This window comes from Alligator mississippiensis, chromosome 5, assembly GCF_030867095.1.
Source record: "Alligator mississippiensis isolate rAllMis1 chromosome 5, rAllMis1, whole genome shotgun sequence".
NCBI lineage: Eukaryota > Metazoa > Chordata > Crocodylia > Alligatoridae > Alligator > Alligator mississippiensis.
The window spans coordinates 62,539,484-62,551,630 of NC_081828.1; the positions used below are offsets into that span (position 1 = coordinate 62,539,484).

Below are 12,147 nucleotides of genomic sequence, written 5' to 3' on the forward strand. Positions count from 1 at the left end.
TCCAAAGGCCAGGCCATCGCAATGATTTCAAGGAGGGGGAATGGTAGGTCTAGGGCAGCCTCCAATTCTCCAAACTCTTGCCTAGGTGTATGTGCTGAAGGCCTTGGTGCAATGGTTGCATAGACCACTTGCACATACACCATGATCCAGAGCAGTGGTTCCCGACCTCTTTTATACCATGGACTGGACAAGGGAGCAGGACAGGGCACATGGACCTGACTGCATCCCTCCTGGGTCTGCATGTGACTGCCGGCAGTGGAAGCCGCTCGCCTGGGCAGACAGATGGGGGTCTGACTGGGGGGGGGCTTATGCCACAACCTGGCAGCCAATCCTTCATGGCCTGGTACCAGGTCATGGCCCAGTGGTTGGGAACCTCTGATCCAGAGGATTGACGGTTGCCAAGAAATGACAGTCAAGTAAAGTGCATGTTTAGCTTTAAGTAGCTGAATGGCCAGATTTACTTCAAAATAAAGTTAAGCACAAGTTTAGATGATTAACCAGGCCTTAACTTATTAAATGTATCATGCATTAAAAGTGTCTTCAAAGAGTTCAATTGTAACCAATTAGAATAATATTATAAAGAGGTTGCTCAGTGCAGCAGAAAGGGAAGGAGGAATAACCATGCCATAAGTGTGGAACTGAAGGTGGAAACAATACGATAAGTTTGGCCCCCTGGTTCTAATAGAAAAATGATTTCAAATTATCTGCCACTACTGCACACTACTAAGATCATGCTCCACTTGCACATTTCTGTAGTATTTACAGGATATTAATTTCCAACCTTTGTCAGCCAGGCTATTAAAGGGTCATGTTTCTACTGCACTAATAAAAGTTTATTTTCTAGATATTGCACAGTGTATTGATTGGACTGAGACAGAAGCTATTTTTTCATTAGCCAGCCCAGAAGGAAGCGAAGTATAGAAATATTACTCACTCGGATTGGTCTTGCTGTGAAACTAATATTGTTTTGAAGCTGATCTTTTCTTTGTTATTAAACCCATTGGGCGTTGCATGTTTTACTTACTCTCTCCATTAATGTTTGATGATTTTGACATATTATTTCATGCAAATAAAAATAACTAAGACTGTTAGGTGCTGCACTGGGCTGCACAGGCTACTTTTGGGTAAACTGTCATAAAGATCTTTTTTTCCTAAGGATAGGGATTTGCCAAAATCTGAAGAGATCACAGACGGTCTCAAGGAGAAGTAAACATTAGCTTGATACTTTCTCTTCAAAGCTTCTTGAAGAATCAGGGTACTGGTGGTAATAAATCAGTTCATAGGACTGAGATACGGAGGGAAAAGTAGGGTAGAACCAAAAGAAAAAATTAATACTGAATTCACATTACCCCATTCATAAATTTAGCAAACACCATCAAGAAACTATTTATATTATTTGTGGTTCCAGAACCTCGTTCCTCTGATAGAAATATTCTGCTAATTTCCAGGCTAATTTGAAGGAGATAGATTTGTTAGTCCTTCAGATCAAAGCATTCATTGAATGCACCCAAGTAAACTGGAATTCCTGCTCCCATATCTTTTATCAACAAGCCTTAAGCATTTATTAGCCTCAAGGAAATAAAATCAGGTAGTTTTTTTTTTTTTTGTCCTCCCAAGCTGGAACTGAATTGTGTTCTTTTTAATGATGTTATGCAAAGCTTATTCCAAAACTCTCAGACATGAGTTCCTAAACTTAAGGGCCTAGCTTCATAATCAGGAACTTAAATGTTTTGACTGTTGAAAGTACTGAGTGCCTAGGACTTCCACTGACTTCAGGAATTTCAGTAGCCCATAAGTGAACATAACTTTTATGCTTAGGATTTTGTGCAATAACTATAAAAAAAAAAAAAGATGAAATGGGAGAAAACAATGTTAGCATGGCTGTTCCTTTTCCATTTGTTTTTCCTGTACTTCTGGAACAGTAGAAAATGTTCTTGTGGAGATGATTTTTTTAAGTTTGCCAAAATTCATCATAAAATTTTACTGCCAACAAGAAAAAAGAACAACACTGAGGGATGAACGTTTAACATTGTGTGAGCACTTCATGACTACTGTTACTTCTCATCCTCTCAGCTTAGTTAGCTGTTCTGTTGAAGCCAGCTTGGATCTGCTTTTTGGAATGGACATTTATCACTCTCAGTTACTTGTTCTAAGTGGATAATATATCTATATCTATATCTATTTTATTCACTTGTCTATATGGAATACTAGAAGAATGTTTCTTACTGGTTCAGCTGGGAATCCATTTTCCAGACTTTTACTCAAAGAATTTTCACTATGTCATCCAAGACACTGTAATTTATTCGTTCCTTTAGAAACACAGTTTATTCCTCAGGCTCTTGCCTACTGGGAGTGAATGAAGAAGGTTGGATCTGCTATTGTGTAATATGAGAGTTTTGTTTGAATTGGCTTTTCACGTATGTGGGTTTTAATAACTATTCTTATGGGCATGGGTTCTGAGTTAACAAATTGAAAAGTAAATGAAGTAAAAAAGATCATGCTGTGTCATAAATAACAAATGAAATACACAAAGAAACACGTTATCATCACAAATGCAGGTAGCTAATTTGTTAATTATAGTCAGAAACTATCTTGATACCTGAAAATAAAGTCAATCCTTCATATTTTACACATGTATATCTCTTACTGAGAAGAAGAGGCTTGAAGAATTTAGCCCAAAATCAAAAATAAGGCTTGCTTTCATGGCTGTGCAGACTTAGAATTATTGTGAGTAATTATTGGTGGTCCTGCATAGGGAATATATCCAAGAACAGAGGCCCATTGTGCTAGGCACTGAATAAACATGGAACAATAAATAGTTCCTACTCTGAGCAGTTAATAATCTAAATAGAGAAGACAGATGTGGTAGGGGAAAGTCATAATACATAGGAATACTTCCTAGAAGAAAAGCAAATGTTTCCTGCTGCAAAATACAAACATCAGAGTCAGTCTCATCTCAAGTTTGTATCTGCTTTTGTATGTGTAAGCTCCTATGAGGTCCATAAGGTACAGAATCTGCTTAGGGAGGAAGCTTTTGCAACAGAAGGCAGCTAAAACTCTCCTGTTGGGAGCTTATGAATATGTCAACAAAGTACAATGCAGAGATACCTGAACTGGTTCTGACCTATTCCTGCTTGAGAATAGTCAGTGCTTAAAACTAATTTAGTGTGGTGCTGTGCATGGGCTTATTATGTCTGTTGAGAACATGGGTGTAACTTGCCCTTTATGCATCTTGGGCAAAATTGATGGAACAGGGGAACAGAGCGGTGAGGGTATTGTACCAAGCACCAAAGAGGAAGGAAAAGCCAGAGGAATGGGGGGAAAAGCTGAAGGATTTTATCTGAGGGTGTTACCTTTCCCACATACTGAATGCTCTTAAGATGGAAGTGTCTCTACATTAAGCCAGGAAGAAAACAAAACAGCTAGGTGCTCTCTGAGCATCTCAGAGTCTGGGCCAGTATTATTTTGAGATGATGTTTAGCAGTTCTTGTTACAGTAACATCAGTTTGCTCCACAGCCTGATACTAGCAATTTATCATCCTTCAGTATCCCAGGATACACTGCTCCTACTCCTGTCCCCACATGCGCGTGATCTAAACTCTAATGCCCCAGACTGGCAGAGATATGGAAGAGCCAGATAGCTGTGGGTGAATGGGTAAGTGCCAGGGAGCTGGAGTAAAGGTGGTGGTGGGGGAGGTGGGGGGTAGGTGAGTGGGGAGCCACTGGACAGCCAGAGGGCTTGGGTATCCATGGGGCAAACTGGGGAGTTTCTAGCCATACCCCTGCTCGCTAGCCTTCTAGCAGCAAGTAAAAGTTGTGCACAATAGAGAGGGTGGAAACTCTTAATGACTGCTTACAGCATGTGCTAAGTTTAATACTGTCTAACATTCCTTTACAGGTAACACATGTGAATTGTAATATGTTACAACACTTTGATAGTAGCTACTGCGGTGGCTGATTCCTTACATGCAGCTTAGTCTAGGGCTAACTCTATGCACCCTGCCTGACTGTGACTAAGTCTGGGGCCAGCACTGTGTGCCTGACCGGGTTGCAGCTGGGGCTGTGGCCAGCTCTGAGCACCCTGTCTGGCTGTGTCTGCTGAGGCATAGGCTCCTTGGGGGTTGCCATACTTGGGGCCCTCTAAATGATGGCACCTGAGGCTAGTGCCCTTCTTAACCTGCTCTTTTTACAGTACTGGTTGAGAAGCAGGTTTATTGGAGTAACAGGTATAAAATACAGCTACCTTCTGTCCTCTATCCCATTAGTGAGGCCCTCAGGCAAAGGCAATATCAGCAGCAAAACCATTTGAACTTCCACAAATAAATTTGTCCTCCCTTCTACAGTTCATAAAGGAAGAGGCTTTTGCAGAAAGGTTTGCATTGTTTTAAAAAATCTGTCCCAATGCCCACAAATATAAAGACTAAAGGAATCTTTTGATGTCTTCTGCACTTTAATTTATTTTTCTATTGATACAATAGCACAACTACTCCCAGAGTCTACACTTTAATTGTACAACCACTTTTTGGCTCTCATTTCTGTGCAAACTGTGCTCATAATCATCCTAAAAAAACAACAACCCACTCCATTAGTGACCTCAATCCTCAGCTAATGTCAAATCTTTGTCTTTTGCTAGGTAATTGTTCAAAGGCTATACCCTGTCTTTTTCACAGCTTCTTAAACGACATATTTCATTTAAGAAATTTTATCCTAGCGGGAAATGCACAGTGTAAAAGTAGTAGCAACAAAGGACTTGTTTTATGTTCTGACTTGTTACATTCTGCCAGTTGCTATGTGGCAAGGTCACCATGACCAGTTTACTTTATGTGAATCCAAAGTCTCTTATTTTTTAATTTGTGAACCTAAACCAAACAATGTTCTGTAATAGATGCTTATTGCTTTCTAAGATTTTTTTTACACTTTCTTGCATCCTGACTGCTTATATAGGAAGAGACCTCAGCAAAAAATGAAACAAAACAACCTCCTCCCACTGCAAAGCCACTACTTTGTGCTTTTTAAAACTTACTAGTCATAGTGCCTTCAAAATAGGTTTCATAGAGAGGCTGTGGAATCTCCATCCTGGGATCTTTTTAAGGCCCAGCTCAACAAAGCTCTGGCTGGGATGATCTAGTTGGGGATGGTCCTGTTTTGAACAGGGGGTTGGACTAGATGACTTCCTGAGTGCCTTCCAGCTCTAATTTTCTATGATTCTGTAAATCACTTGGACAATGAGGACCAGGGATCCTAGTTTTCTCTGATTAAAAAAAAAAAATCTCCAATTTTCAGATTACAAGAAGGAACCCCAAATCCACATTTTTCCGTGATTAAACTGAAATGCCACTTATTATAAATACAGATATATCTATATGTATATCTCTATATAGTGGTGTTTCAGTTTAATCATGGAAAAATGTGGATTATGAGTTACTAGTTTAAATTCCAAAATTGGGGATTTTTTTTTTTATAAGTGAAAACCAGGATCTCTGTTGATGACATACAGGAACAACGCACTATGGTGGCTGTTTAGTATTCTAATCATAATTGCTGTATTGTTCTTGGGCATTGTGCACTATGCATTGAACTGCTTGTGGTGTATAAAGTAAACATGTCTGTAATGAATCCCTTCCAGGCCTGGGACCATCACCAGGAAACAAGCTCCAATTGGTATGCCTCTGTTCCTACCCAAGCCTAGCAATTAGGAGGATATGGCTTACAAGAGTCCTGAGTGTGCACCCCAGCACTGCTCTCAAGCTCCCTGAGTGCCTATATATGAGCAGCGGGGCTGCTCTGATAAACTTTAATTAATCCAGTTTGCTGGAGTGTGGTAATTACCATGCTCCAACAGACTCCAGCATCTTGTGTATCAGCATTTCTGCACTGAAAAATGGTGGCAGGGGCACTTTTAGTAAAGCTCATTCAACAAGCTTTAGTTAAAGCACCCTCTCCCCCATTTTCTGGTGCAGCTACACGATGGGCAGGCCATTATTTTGGGCAGAGGGCCGCTTACTAACAAGCCATCGAGGGCTTCATGACAGGCAGCTCAGGGCAGATAAATATTAATTTTCTAAATTTTTAGGGGCCTTGCAGGCTGGATAAAATGGTCTGGTGGGCTGCATCTTGCCCATCCCTGCTACACTGATATATAAGATGCTCCAGGTGCCTTAATTAGAGCAGCTTTTAGAGCTGCTTTAATTAACGCCCCCCACCTCTCAGACCACATGTAGAAACTCCCTCTGTCTCTAATTGCCAGGTGTTGACGCAGTAACTTGACATGGGTAAGCAGGGCCAGTCCTGGGTGCCAACTTAGTGGGGGTATCAGAATGGTGGCCCCCTAGGGAGTCTGTGCTAAGTCAACAACAGCAACTTGGGGAAGGACAGTACACTGCTGCCATACCAGCAAAAGCCAGAATGGGTAGACCATGCTGTGGCTGCTGCAGCCATGAGTTTTTTTTGAGTCCCTGAGGCAGGTTAGACTCTTAACACCCCCTTCACTTTGGCAGTCAGTGATCGCCTAGTCCCCTTATCCCCCCTTCCAACACAATTTTTCCCACGCACAAACCCTGTTAGTTAGAGCTCTGCTTAGGTGCACATGGAGCAAGAATGAGTGGGTAGGACATGTCTTTTAGTGGCAATCTTAGGCTAAACAATGAGGCAATCTCTTAGACCTTTCCAGGATCAGAGATATAGACTACAGATTCTTTGAGCCATTATTTGTCTTTTTATGCCATGCCTAGCACAGTGGCACCCTAATCTGTCATCAGGGTATCTAAGCTCTACCAGAATGCAACTAATTACTTCTTTTTAATTTCTACAGGTTTCTGAATTGTTATATCCAGGTCTAGATCAAGGTATGTTAAAACATTGCAATATTAGTGTAAAGCTTGAAATATTTAGAACCAGAAAATACCAGAAATGTCATGATATAATGTCTTCAAGCAAGCCAAAAATTGCAGATACAGTTAGTTTTAGATGCATTTTAATATGATGTGTGCTTAATTGAATCAAACCCAGTCCTACTTGTGCTTGCTCATCATTGTATTATATGCCTCTATGACCAATCTGTATCCACAAATACATCAAGGCCATTACAATTACTGTGTAATTGTGTCTGATTTTATTTTTGTGCTGTTGTAACTCCATGGATGTTACAATAGCATAAATGGAGGGGAAGGTTTTCTGGGGGTTGATTTGCTGTTGATTTACAGCAATGTAAGATAGATAAGTCAGTTTTTGCTTTAATAAAGAACAGACCCCCCCCCCAATATCTTTAGGCTAGAAAAACAAGTTTATAAATAGTTGAGAGTATCTCAATAAGAAATAAGGGGTGCATCTACACATGCGCTTTACTGTGAAGCAGACTAATTAGTTCCATAGTAAAACATCACTGTCTAGTCATGTCTCGTTATTTGGGCAGTATTAGGGCAGTAAACTAATTAACTCTGTCGTAAGATAGAAGTGTTGGGGACAGTACGATCTTACAGTGGAGTCATTAACTGCACTGAAACACATGTATAGTTTACACCTCAGGGAATTATGTACAGAGAAATTCTAAATTATGCACTGAGTACTGGGGGCTGCACATGGCAACATGAAGCTAGTCTGGCCTGGCCCACTGGCATATACCTTTTGGACCAGATCAGGCTGGCTCTGTCAGCATGTGGGGCTTGTAGCACTGCAGACTGCAGTCACTTGCCATTGGGCTGGGCGGGTTTTGTGCCTCCATGTTTTGTTCCCACTGGAGTGCTGGAAGCCCCACATGGAGGCACAGAGCCAGGCAGCCTGGCCTGATGGTACATGTTTTCTGCCTACAATGCCATGAGCCCCACATGTTGGCATGGAGCAATCCTGGTCCAGGTCAAAGACATGCAGAACAGCCGGGATGGCTCCATGCCACCATGAGCTGCCCCTGGGACTCAGCTAGAGCCACACACCACCAGGGGACTCTGCTTACCATGGCCACAAGTGCCTCGAGGGCCTGCTGCTGCTGCTAGTGGCTAGGGCTGCATACCATGGCAGGGGGTGGCATGTAGTAGGGGAGGCTCCACACTCACTCACACACACACACCCCCATGCCCACTCACAAATCCCATACCCATCTCTCCTCCTGCACGCAGGAGCTCCCCTCCCCACTCACAAGCTGTTTAGTTGCGTGCCACCATGCTCAGTGACTCCACATGGGGCTCCCAGTTAGAGTGCCTGGTGGTCCGCAGAGGTAAGGGCATAGAGCCAGCCTGGGTTAAATTATGCAAAATTATGAGATTAAGCATGGCCATATGTTTTATGTGGAAAATTGTGCAGGTGCATAATTGCGTAATTGCCTGAGATGTAATAGTTGGTAACTGGGTGGGAACAGACTTCTGCCTGCTGCCTAGCCACACAGCTCCACAGATCAGCACCCTCATGCTTCAGCCAGCCTCTTTGCCACCCAATGCCACCAGCCAGAGCCTGGGGCTGACCCCTAGTGCCTCTTGCTAGCCAGGGCCTGTTCTACCCTAGTTCAAATAGCTGCTGTCCTGGGTTTAAACTCTGTGCTCATGAGCAGTTTACTCTAGCTTGAACTGCTCCAAAGTTTGTTGCTTCACTTTAATTTCACATGTAGATGCACCCATTGACTGTTAAAATTGTAAAATCAGTGTTTAAAGGGGAACTCTTAAGTGTGGCTGTCTTATACAATCTGTAGAGATCTTCCAAGTGTGTCACTGTTGTGAAAGGTGAGGACAGTTTCACTGTGGTGATGAGCTTTCAGGAACATTTAGTAATTAATCTCTACTTTTGTAAATTTTGAAAATTGGCAAATTTGTCTTAAAAGGGCCTTCTTAGGAAATCATTCTTCAGTAAGGAAAAGAAAAGCCTTGAGTTTGAATGATTTGGACAATTCAAGAACCATAATAACTGTACACATTAGGACTTTCAAAAAGGCAGTTTTAGAAGGGAAAGGTAACAAAACATATGTTTTTTCAGAATAATGATTTGGCAGATGAGTTTGACAAATGCATCAAATCAAATTGCAGTGCTTACACCACTTGATACCTGCAGCAAAAAGGAAAGAAAAAAACCTAGCTTCCCAATGTAAGACCTGGTATAATACAAAGTTAGACACTCTGAAGGTGCACTATGACTAGTACCCCCCGCAGGCAGCTAAACCATGGAATATGGAAAAAGAATGGTGTGGAGCCAGACCGTCTTTGAGTGATCATAGAGAAGGCATAATCTTCTCAGTGTGCTCTGTACTTGCACCATGAAATAAATGCAGACTGCTCCATCCAGTCCACTGGCTCAGCTCTTCAGGGGCAAAACTACCCCTTTCCTGGATGATTTTCTGGCAAACTTCTTTGAGCAGAGGATGCTTCTATGATTTTTCCATGAGAGGGCCACATTTGAAGGTGGAAAGTAGAGGCAGTTGGAAGAAGAGAGACTTTTTTTTGCCCCATGCACATCCATTTCTTTTTCATGAACATACCCAGATCTCGCGCTTTCTGTCGGGTTCAGAATAGCAACAAATTTCTGTGGCTGCGTAGCCCAGGAGGCCTGCAAAGATTACTCTGTATTGAGTTAGATGCCTAATGTTTCAGTATTATGGCTGATTAGAAATAGAACTTTTGGGGCTTAAGAAAAACCCTTAGGTAGTATTAAATAGTCCTACCACTGACCACAGTAATAACATACAGGTTGATTCTGAACCAATCTTATTTTTTCACAGAATAAATTAAGGCAAATTTATGTATTTAATTATATTTACAGGCTTGCTAAGAATACAAAATCACTGTATAAGGAAATAGTGAATATTTACTTTATCTTCAGTACTAGTTATATAATAAGCCAAGTAGTGCAAGCACCAGTACTGCAACTGGGTGGTGTGCAGGGGTGATTGGGACATATTTGAGAGGGTGCAAAAATAGTCACCCCTGCAGCAAGCTGCCAGCGGCATAGCAGCCAATATGGCCTTGTGTGGAGCTACTGCCCAAGGCACAGAGCTGCCTGCTATGTCACTGCTAAACACAGTTCAATCTTAGACTAAATCAGCATTACTAAATGAACAGCTGATATTGAAACACTGAAATCCTGTTCTGTTCAGGGAACAGCAGATGAAAAGCTGTTCATGGTGACCTAAGAAGAAAAGCTTTTCTGGCAGCTTTTCTGAGCCCTCATAGTCTTTGACCAGATGAATGTAGCTTATCAATGTATGTCTGATCTAAACTTATCGTTCATCCACTTATCAACAATAAAAAGGTTTTCTTTCTTGAAGTTTATTGAGGCTTTGTAAGGTGGGAAAAATGTGTAAAATGCTTTTATAGAAAATTTTGGGTCATGTGTACAAAATTAAAAACAGCAACAACCCCACCTCCAAAAAAAAAAAAAAAAAAGCCCACGGAGTTTTGTCAATCAATGATAGATTCTCTTTCTTAGCCACACCCAAAACGAAACTGAACATGTTTTCTGAAATGATTGGAAAAGACAATGCTTTTGACTTTTTTGATAAGGTGAATTAAATGACTGTGCATACTTAAACTCACTCAGGACCTGATCCTGTGGTATGTAAAGCACTTTGGCTAAAATCAGCAAAGCTATGCTGATTTGCACTTGTGTGTAGTTACATCTCAGGTGTGAGCTCTGCTCTCTCACTAACCTATTTAAGTCAGATATGGTTAGCCACACTTATAAATCCTTCCTTTATAGGAGAGAGTTAAAAGTGATCTATCTATCTATCTATCTATCTATCTATCTATCTATCTATCTATCTATCTATCTATCTATCTATCTATCTATCTATCTATCTATCTATCTATCTGTGAGTGGCTTTGTAAACTGTTTCAGCTTCTTTTCAATGAATCATAGATTCATACATTCATAGATGTTAGGGTCGGAAGGGACCTCAATAGATCATCGAGTCTGACCCCCTGCATAAGCAGGAAAGAGTGCTGGGTCTAGATGACCCCAGCTAGATACTCATCTAACCTCCTCTTGAAGACCCCCAGGGTAGAGGAGAGCACCACCTCCCTTGGGAGCCCGTTCCACACCTTGGCCACTCGAACTGTGAAGAAGTTCTTCCTAATGTCCAATCTAAATCTGCTCTCTGCTAGCTTGTGGCCATTATTTCTTGTAACCCCTGGGGGCGCCTTGGTGAATAAATCCTCACCAATTCCCTTCTGTGCCCCCGTGATGAACTTATAGGCAGCCACAAGGTCGCCTCTCAACCTTCTCTTGCGGAGGCTGAAAAGGTCCAGTTTCTCTAGTCTCTCCTCGTAGGGCTTGGTCTGTAGGCCCTTGACCATACGAGTTGCCCTTCTCTGGACCCTCTCCAGGTTATCCGCATCCTTCTTGAAGAGTGGCGCCCAGAATTGCACGCAGTACTCCAACTGCAGTCTGACCAGCGCCTGATAGAGGGGAAGTATCACCTCCTTGGACCTATTCGTCATGCATCTGCTGATGCACAATAAAGTGCCATTGGCTTTTCTGATGGCTTCGTCACACTGCCGGCTCATGTTCATCTTGGAGTCCACTAGGACTCCAAGATCCCTTTCCACCTCTGTGCCACCCAGCAGGTCATTCCCTAGGCTGTAGGTGTGCTGGACATTTTTCCTCCCTAGGTGCAGCACTTTGCATTTCTCCTTGTTGAACTGCATCCTGTTGTTTTCTGCCCACTTGTCCAACCTATTCAGGTCTGCCTGCAGCTGTTCCCTGCCCTCCGGCGTGTCCACTTCTCCCCATAGCTTTGTGTCATCTGCAAACTTGGACAGAGTACATTTCACTCCCTCGTCCAAGTCACTGATGAAGACATTAAAGAGTATCGGTCCAAGGACCGAGCCCTGCGGGACCCCACTGCCCACACCCTTCCAGGTTGAGACCGACCCATCCACCACGACTCTTTGGGTGCGACCCTCCAGCCAATTCGCCACCCACCGGACTGTGTAGTCATCCACATCACAGCCTCTTAGCTTGTTCACCAGTATGGGGTGGGATACCGTATCGAAGGCCTTCCTGAAGTCTAAGTATACGACATCCACCCCTCCTCCTGTGTCCAGGCGCTTTGTAACCTGGTCATAGAAAGAGACTAGATTGGTCAGGCACGATCTGCCCGCCACAAACCCGTGCCGGTTTCCCCTCAGCATAATTTGCCCTGCTGGGCTCTCACAAATGTGAGCCTTAATA

General features: G+C 42.5%; 1 long non-coding RNA gene across 6 annotated transcripts in view; it reads left to right on the forward strand.

Annotated features, from left to right (window-relative positions):
• LOC132250820 (uncharacterized) overlaps positions 1-12,147 on the forward strand; it is a 372,117-nt gene that overhangs the window by 296,262 nt on the left and 63,708 nt on the right. For all 6 annotated transcript variants that reach the window (XR_009462457.1, XR_009462452.1, XR_009462454.1 and 3 more), the window contains one exon: positions 6,812-6,845. This is a non-coding gene — a long non-coding RNA (uncharacterized LOC132250820). The remainder of the gene's footprint in view (positions 1-6,811; positions 6,846-12,147) is intronic.